General features: G+C 35.8%; 1 long non-coding RNA gene across 1 annotated transcript in view; it reads left to right on the top strand.

Annotated features, from left to right (window-relative positions):
* The window catches only part of LOC106877073 (uncharacterized), a 27,062-nt gene extending 18,198 nt beyond the window's left edge, over window positions 1-8,864 (top strand). Inside the window, exons 3-5 of the long non-coding RNA XR_016242048.1 lie at window positions 1,562-1,642; window positions 5,983-6,074; window positions 8,167-8,864. This is a non-coding gene — a long non-coding RNA (uncharacterized LOC106877073). The remainder of the gene's footprint in view (window positions 1-1,561; window positions 1,643-5,982; window positions 6,075-8,166) is intronic.
* Window positions 8,865-9,114: the final 250 nt, after the last annotated feature.

Here is a 9,114-nt window from a genome sequence, read left to right as displayed (position 1 = left end):
TTCTCGTCTTTATTTATTTAGGTATTGTACTTGTAGGACTGTAAATTTCGACATTTTTAAAAACCAGTTGTGTGAGATTCATATTATTCGGTTGCAATTTCTAGCAGATCAAATGATCTCCACGAAGGCTCTCATGTTAGCTTTGTATTAACTTGATCAACAAACCTATCATGAAACTAATTAAGCTCAATGATGTCATCGGTGAAGCAGGAACTAAATATTGATCACAGAATAATTCAACCACGTAGGCCAGTTACAATGTTGTATCGCCCGTTCGACGTACGATATAACGGGATAATGATAACGTCCTTGCAAATCATTTTACTCATGAAACTGATTATAACCTTCGACAATACGCAACTCTCGGCTTACTCTGTTCTCAAGGCTGTCTGTGTATGTCCATTTATATTGTGGCTCGTTGAAAAAAAAATTAAGTGTTTAAAGAATAATAATGATTCAGAGTCGCCTAACATAATGGAAATTATCATAGAAGCGCTAAAATTTAACTAAAACTATACATTCGTAAAGAAAATATTATGTTACTAATAGCTTTTTAATATGTTCGTTAAGAAAGTCAACTTCAGACATGTTCTGCCTTTCTTTTTTTTAATGACCTTATCAGCAAAGCATAAGGACACACTACACTTGCTGAAATGGTGACTAGAGAATCAGTTATAAGGAATACGTACATGACTATATACTGACTATGCTTCAGAGACGTCTGCATGGAAAATTAATGTAAATGTAAATAATCCAAGAAGCCTTATGAATCTAACCAAAAAATAATTATGCCATGCAGTAACAAAAAATAAAAACAAAATAAAAATGAAAAATAAAAGAAGTAAATTAGTTTGGCAAGTACGGGAGACAACTCCTGATATGTTTCAATCTTCTTATAATCTCGCCAGCAAAGCCATGGGCTTTAACATGTCGACATAGTTGTAGAAGAATCGTTCGTAACGATTTGTAGTCAACGTTTTAATGTTGTAATTAAACAATTAAGGTTTCTTGATAACATTAAAACTATTTACACTGAATCTACTACTGTAAATTCCTGCCGATGGCGCCTCTAATTTATGTTGGACATAGATTTCATGATTGTTAGTGGCTTGGACTCGTTATTTTCTATAGTCGGTGCGAGTGATTGTGGTGTTGGTCTTAAAATAGTTAGGAGCAATAATGGAAAAGTCCATCGTGATAACGGTGGTAACGAGAGCAATAACTATGGTTACTGTAGCGACACAAGTTCTGATGGTTCAGGTGGTGGTGATGGTGGTAGTGGCAATATAATAACGTCATGTTAACTCTAAGTGGCTCACAGACCATTCAGCAGGGCAGGTCGGTCGATGTTAATCATAGTAACAGTAGTCATAATGTAGTAGTAATAATAATAATAATAATAATAATAATAATAATAGTAGCAGTAGTAGTCGTACAGACAGCGGTGGTGGTGGTGGTGGTGGTAGCAGGTGGTCGTCATGATGGTGGTAACTTTCACAATAAGCATGTACGTGACTTTGTTCCTTTAGTTCTGATCGATTATATTTTTTCTATTTCACAGAACAATTGAAAATGAAGGCCGTAATATTATGCCTCGCTATTATGCTCTCTTACGCTCTACTGGTAGCAGCAAACGTCAATAGTAAGTATTTTCTCTCTATATTACATACATGCATATATGTATGCATGTATGTATGTATATATTCATTTATTCTTTTAGGATCTTTTTTAAAACGGGGGCCACATTTTTCATTAACGAAACACTTTGAAACTTGGAACACTGGTAGAATGTGTCATATAAAACATCTTTTTCTCTTAGTCTTCTTTTAAAAAAAAAGAAATCCCTAAGTTATTCCATGTTAAAGTTGTCGTATTTCTGTAATTTCAACCAATCACTGACGTCCATTCAGCCGATATACATTAAGTGCCGACTACATAAACAAACGATTCTGAAACAATTAACCCTAACCCTAATCCTAACCCTAACCCTAACCCTAACCGTAGGGTTAGGGTTAGGGTTAAAGCAAATTTAAAATGAAAAAAGCAAATAAAACGAAGGTATGGAGATTAAATACGCTTTACATCGCTTAATCAGCCAAACGAGTAAATGTAAACAACTGAATACTTGTCAGTGATTGGTTGAAATTATCGAAATAAGACAATTTTTTACATGAAATAAATTCGAATACAAAAATATTTTTCTGTTCTATAACACAAAATAGATAAGTATACGAAGTTTGAAAGTCTTTCCGTACCAAAAACACTACGTAAAACATTAATGAAAAATGTGGCCCCCGTTTTAAAATAGATCCGTATTTTCTCTCTATATTACATACATACCTATATGTATGCATGTATGTATGTATATATTCATTTATTCTTTAATTCTTTTACTTGTTTCAGTTGAGTGATGCCATACTGGAGCACTGTCTCGAAGGATTCTCAGCCGAATGAATCGACCCCATTATTTTTTTAAAGCCTAGTGCTTATTCTATCGGTCCATTTTGCCGAACTGCTACGTTACGGGGACGTATACACACCAAAATCGGTTATCAAGCGGTATTATGACGACAAACACAAAGACATACACGCACACACACGCACACACACATACACACACACACACACACACACACACACACACACACACACACACACACACACACACACACGAAGGGGTTCTTTCAGCTTCCGTCTACCAATCCATTCACAAAGCTTTTGTCGGCCCGAGGCTATAGTAGAAGACATTTGCAAGGTGCCACACAGTGGAGCTGAACCAAGAACCATGTGGTTGGGAAGCAAGTTTCTTACTACACAGCCACTCGTATTAATATATATATATAAAACAAATAATAAATGAGTATATGCATATATACGTACAGGTATGTGCATACCTACGTCTACCTGTATATATAGGTGCATATCTGGGTACAGGACATTGCAAACAAAGCGTAGACAATATATATATATATATATATATATATATATGCTGGTGTGTTTACGTCCCCGTAACTTAGCAGTTCCGCAGAAGAGATCCGATAGAATAAGTACTAGGCTTACAAAGAATAAGTCCTGGGTTCGATTTGCTCGACTGAAGGCAGTGCTCCAGCATGGCCACAGTCAAATGACTAAAACAAGTAAAAGAGTAGAGTATATATATATATATATATATATATATATATATATATATATATATACATATATGTATATATTCTTACCACACAGTCACCAGAGGTATTTTAATATGCTGACCACTTGATGAAATTTTGGGGAAAAAAATTTATCCTGTATTAGAAGTATCTTTCTATCTATCTATCTATCTATCTAATGTATATATATTCTTACCACACAGCCACTACTGTATATATATACATGGAAGAAGGTGAGAGAGAAAGGCTGGTGGCGTTTGCCGAACTGCTAAGTTATGGTGACGTAAACAAACCAGCATGGGTTGTGAAGCAGTGTTGGGGACAAACACAGACACACACATACGTACATACATACATACATACTATTTCTGTCCACCAAATTCACTCACAAGATTTTGATCGGCCCGAGGCTATAATATAAGACACTTGAACGAGATATCACATATGTTGTTAGGGACTAGACATCAGAGATAAGCGAAAGAAAATAGATATTCTCTGTGCATGATGGAAAATAATTGTGAACAGGCCGGTGATTGAAGTTGAAAGAATGGAAAAAAGTGAAACAGAATACAGGAAGAGGGTTTCGGGGCCATGCGAACTGGATCATGAAGTATCAGATTTCGTTGGAGAATTTGTGCAATGCTCAGGTATCTGTAGGATAACAAGAAAGCTTCGCAAAGAAGGAAAACAAAAATTGCACTGTATTTATATCATATATAATCGTAGAAAATCACAGATGTCGGGATGAAGTATTATACTATCTTCTTTTGGGTCAGAATTCAAACTTTATGCTGAAGTTTCCTTGTGTCTCTTGGGCTTCATCCTAGTAAATCTCTTGGAATTGTTTTTTTGCGATATATGGATGATGTAAAATTATAGCATAACTTTAGATCATGACAACACGACAAAACTTCCAAGTATATAATGTTATTACTCGCTATAGTAAGCATTCTATCATAAGAGTATACAACGTTATCGCTGTTTAGAACTGACTTGTTCTGTAAGGATGTTTATTTACAGTCATGTGTATTACATTCTGTTAATTAAATGGACACGTTGCTGTAGCATTGACAAATAGGAATAACCGATTCCTCAGTAGATTGTCAATTTTATCTATTTTTCAAGTTTCGATATACAGCTGCATAAAAGTTATTATTTGTATTATGATGGGACAAGAAGTCGTGTTGCAATTTTAGATGCGACAGAAACAATCGCTTCTTCGCTCCTAATTGGGAGATTTAATCAAGATAATATTTCCAATCATTATTGATTACATGATACCTCATATCTGGCTAATTGTTGATCACTCGGGCATAAAATTCTTCAGGTTTGGAAACAAAGAAAAAGCTCGCTATAATTTTTGACCCCTTTACGAGTAATAAACACTTTTCCTTCTAAATAATTTTCTAATGATCTGGAAATATGATTATCACATGGAGCCAGATCAGGACAATAAGGAAGATGAGGCAAGGCTTGCATATTTAGTGTAATAATCTTTTCGTAAGTGACTTGGACAATAAGTGGTCTGCATTATGATTTACCAACGGCGGTCCCTTTTCCTTCAAGGGCTCGGTATTAACAGTTTCGTCGTTTTGGCTAAACACTTCATGATAGACGACACCTTCATCTCCCACCAAACTCAGAGCATAACATTTTCGATTGCAATCTTGGCTTGGTATGGATTACCTCTTTTCGTTGGGTATTGACCACTGTTGTTCTTGTTGGATATAGTTATAGAGAAGGTACTTTTCATCACTTGTGATTACTCTAGCCGAACAACGATGCAGAGCAGAGGTCAACTCTTTAATTACACTGAGAAGCCGCCAGCGGATGAAGAGCCCACTAGCCAAGTTTAGACACTTTTCCCAGTGTTTTTTGATCCAGGTGTGACTTGAATTGTTTTTCTAATTCTCGTGAAGTTTGCTTTGAATTTTCATCAACTATGGTTTTCAGAATTTCAGTATTGACAGAACTTGTTTGTCCAATTCAAGGGATGTGCGGCAGAAAAACTAGCCAAATCACCGTTGGCATATCCGGACACTTAAAGGTTTATTTCCATAGACAAATGAATATTCTTTGCCGTTTCTATTGCTAAAAAGTCCATTTTGAATTCATACAGCATGCAATGCCTGACATGGGTCTGATTTAAACCCGCTTCAAAAGGATAAAATCGATACAAATTTAACCACTATAGTATAAAATAATCTGTAAAGAAAGAGAAAAACGTTGGACTATAACACTTAATGCTAGTTTTACCGTAAAAAGTACCATCAAAGGGATCATGTCAAAAATGTGACAAGCCTTTCTTTCCAACTTAATACATATTTTTAACATTGGTATTGGATAATGTTAATTAATTGTGGTAGGCATACTTTAAAGAAGAAACGGAGAAAATATGGCTTCAGTCTAGATCCAAAGTTGAACTGACTACATAAGGAAACGCATTTTCCTACCTATGTTGTTTTGTTACCGTTGGATAGTCCAGTGTAAAGCTAACTGAATAGGCATATCATCGAAGGTATTTCAGCTATAACCATCACATATTTTTAGGGTTATGCAGATCAACATTATTCGACGTATTCTTCTTATAATTGTGGTGGATATATCATTTGATGACCATTTGTCTGTTGTTTCGTTAGAAGTCAGTCAACAAGTCACAGGCTCAATCATTAGGTCGATTAAACTAAATATGCATACAGCAATATGTCAATTTTTTTCTGTTTAAAAAAAGTTGTAATGTTTCTCAAATAAAACTTATTGTCAAATATTGTAATATTCGAAAACAAACTATTTTTTTTAAATGCTAACATTGAGTCTCACTATTATACTTCAGCAACTGATAGCAACGTAACAATGTTTACTACACAAGGAATGGATGGGAATATGACAACTCAAATTCCAGAAACTACCACTTCAGGATATTCGGTATGTTTATATTATATAGAAAGTCTATGGAGAAATAGAATTCCGTTTATTTTTGTTTGTATAATTTGTTCCCCAGAAAGGTGGAGAGCTAGCAGAGAGGTTAACATGCCGGACACAATTCTTAGCGGCATTTCGTCCGTCTTTTCATTGTGAGTCTGTTGTATCCTTATGGATAAGCGAATGCACTGCAACAGTGTAATAACAATATAATCGAGGGCGGTGAGCTGGTAGAATCATTAGCACACCGGGCAAAATGCTTAGCGGTATTTCGCTTGCCGCTACGTTCTGAGTTCAAACTCCACCGAGGTTGACTTTGCCTTTCATTCTTTCGGGGTCGATAAATCAAGTACCAGTTACGCACTGGGGTTGATTTAATCGACTTAATCCATTTGTCTGTCTTTGTGTGTCCCCTCTATGTTTAGTCCCCTGTGGCCAATAAAGCGGGTTACTGCCGTTTGTTTCGATTATATCTATATGTAATCGCACGTAACGCAACAACAATCTTTTAAGTACAAACAATCCAACACGCTAACTCGAACTGTGAACTTTGAACTCTAGCTTTGAACTATTAACACATGAAGTATAGAACTAGCACGAACTTTCCTCCGTATTTGCCACATCGGGCATAACGAAGATGGGGCAGTGCAAGGACAGACAAAACTAGCACAAACTACCTTACTCAGACTGCTTCTATATATATATATAGTGGTCCACTCCATTCTTGCCAGAAGGCGTCCTACTCTCGCACAACAGAGTCCCAGTTCCGACGAGGATGACCTAGCTGGTCATCCCTTCGGCATCAATGTAATCGATTAACCCGCTCCTACAAACTTTAAAGACTTGTGCCTTTATTAGAAAGAAATATTTAGTCCCCAGGGCAACACTAATCCAAATGTTACCATTTCCATGTTGAATCTAAAATTACATTATCGTATGTGCTCCTCCTAAAGTCTCTGCGTGTCATGTCAAAGAATTTTGATTCCCAGGCTCGCATATTTTTCGCGTAATTTTTGGTCGGAAACGTCAAAAAACCTGACACGAATAAAGTCACTGTATCAAAGATTTTCATCTTGTTATCTTACATATATCATGCCTAGCTTATATGCTGAAGACCAAGCATGTCGACATCTGTCTTAGCTTACGTTCAAATATTAAGCTCTCGGTTGCGACAACGAATGCTCCAAATAGTTGGCAAATTAAGGTGTAAATGGCTGAGTATTCCGCAGTCACGCGTACTTTCAACGTAATTCTCAAGGAGATTCAACATGACAGAATTTCACAAACTTGACCGTTTGAAATACTGGTACTACTTTTTCTTGCTGGCTGAGTGGATTGAAGTAACTTGAAATAAAGTGTTTTGCACAAGGACATTATTCGCCGCCGAGAATCAAACTTATAAGCATATGATTGTGAGCCGAATACCCTAGCCACTAAACCACGCGCCTTCATACGTTCATATATACGGGGCTTTGGAAAGGATGAAACTACTTCGCAACTTATACTAATAACGCTAAAAACCAGAATGAATAACGCAAGTCAGTGTATCGGGTGCTCTGACGATGCACATGAACTATTGCGTAACAACGTAAAATTATTAGCTAGTGAAGCAAAAACTGTATTCGTCGGTGACAAATATTATTTAAAATTTTTGTGAGGCGGATATGTTTTGGTATTATTATAACCTCATCAATGAAATATAGCCTTTACCTAAGGTGGTGAGCTGGCAAAAACGTTAGCACGTCAGGCGAAATGCTTAGTGGTATTTCGTCTGTCTTTACGTTCTGAGTTCAAATTCCGCTGAGATCGACTTTGCCTTTCATCCTTTCGGGATCGATAAATTAAGTACCAGTTGCCTACTGGCGTCGATCTAATCGACTGTCCCTCCTCCGCCCAAATTTCGGGCCTTGTGCCTAGAACAGAAAAATATTTAGCCTTTACTTAGCTATTCTGGAGGCGCAAGTATGTAAATAGCTAATCGAGATAGTTTGAATACTGAGATACTAAAATTACTGAGTTATTTTTTCCTTTAATTGAATATTATATATAAATATTTGAAATATATAATAATTACTTATTTCTCTTTCTTTTGCAGATTGTTATACCTTCAGTTTTGTTTGTCGGAGCAGCGAATTTATTACAGCGATTTTTCTGAATGATTACTTTCAATCAATAATATTTGCAATATAATTTTTTATATAAATGTCTTGAAACAATATAAATAAAATCTTTGATAATTGTATCACGAATTTAAATCTGTCTTCATATGTTCAATGATTATACTACGATTGATGCCGAAAAAAAATAACAGAGGATGAATAATGAAATTGAATTTGCTATCGGGTTTGGAGGAGCCGAATATAAAAATGAAGAACAAACAAAACAAAGAGCAAAGACAAAAAAGAAGAAAAATTCAAAAGTTGTGAAATGGTGTATTCCTGTAATGAATCCAGACCCAGAATGAAGTAAATTCCGGCAAAACCATCAGAAAATAATATGCTTACTCAAGTGTAATTTGTTTAAATAAATAATATCATTCTGACATAAAATAAAAATATTTATTTATTTATTTCTCATCATGTGGTGATAACTTTGTCGATGGAGCTTGAGACAATTTAAAAAATTTTTTATGTGACTTTGAGTCCACTGGTCAAGGTGTAAGATGCTCAAATTGCCTCCTCTTTCTCAGTATTCACCATGTTGATGTATAATCAAAGGCAATCTATCAGTGGCCATGATGTCTATTTTTTAAAATTCTGACATGGATTAAGAAATAAAATTATGTATAAAATCTGTATCCGTCCGTTTCTATTATAAGGCGATAGGATGTTATCTGTGAGAGATTTAGTTGTTATTTCTAGCAAGTCGAACGATCATTTAGAAGCTGACCCCTTAAAATTGCATGGAAGCCGCAGGCGCGAGCCTGCGTGAAGCCGACCGCGGGTGCAGATCTCGGTGGTAGTAGCAAATATTGCTGTCAAAGCAACCCCTTTTCAGTGCACTGTTCTGATAGAATAACAACCAAATCTCTCAGATGATACCG

This window comes from Octopus bimaculoides, chromosome 5 (assembly GCF_046866305.1).
Source record: "Octopus bimaculoides isolate indiv1 chromosome 5, ASM4686630v1, whole genome shotgun sequence".
NCBI lineage: Eukaryota > Metazoa > Mollusca > Cephalopoda > Octopoda > Octopodidae > Octopus > Octopus bimaculoides.
Note: the sequence above shows the minus strand (reverse complement) of the source record. Positions and strands in the feature narration are given on the sequence as shown.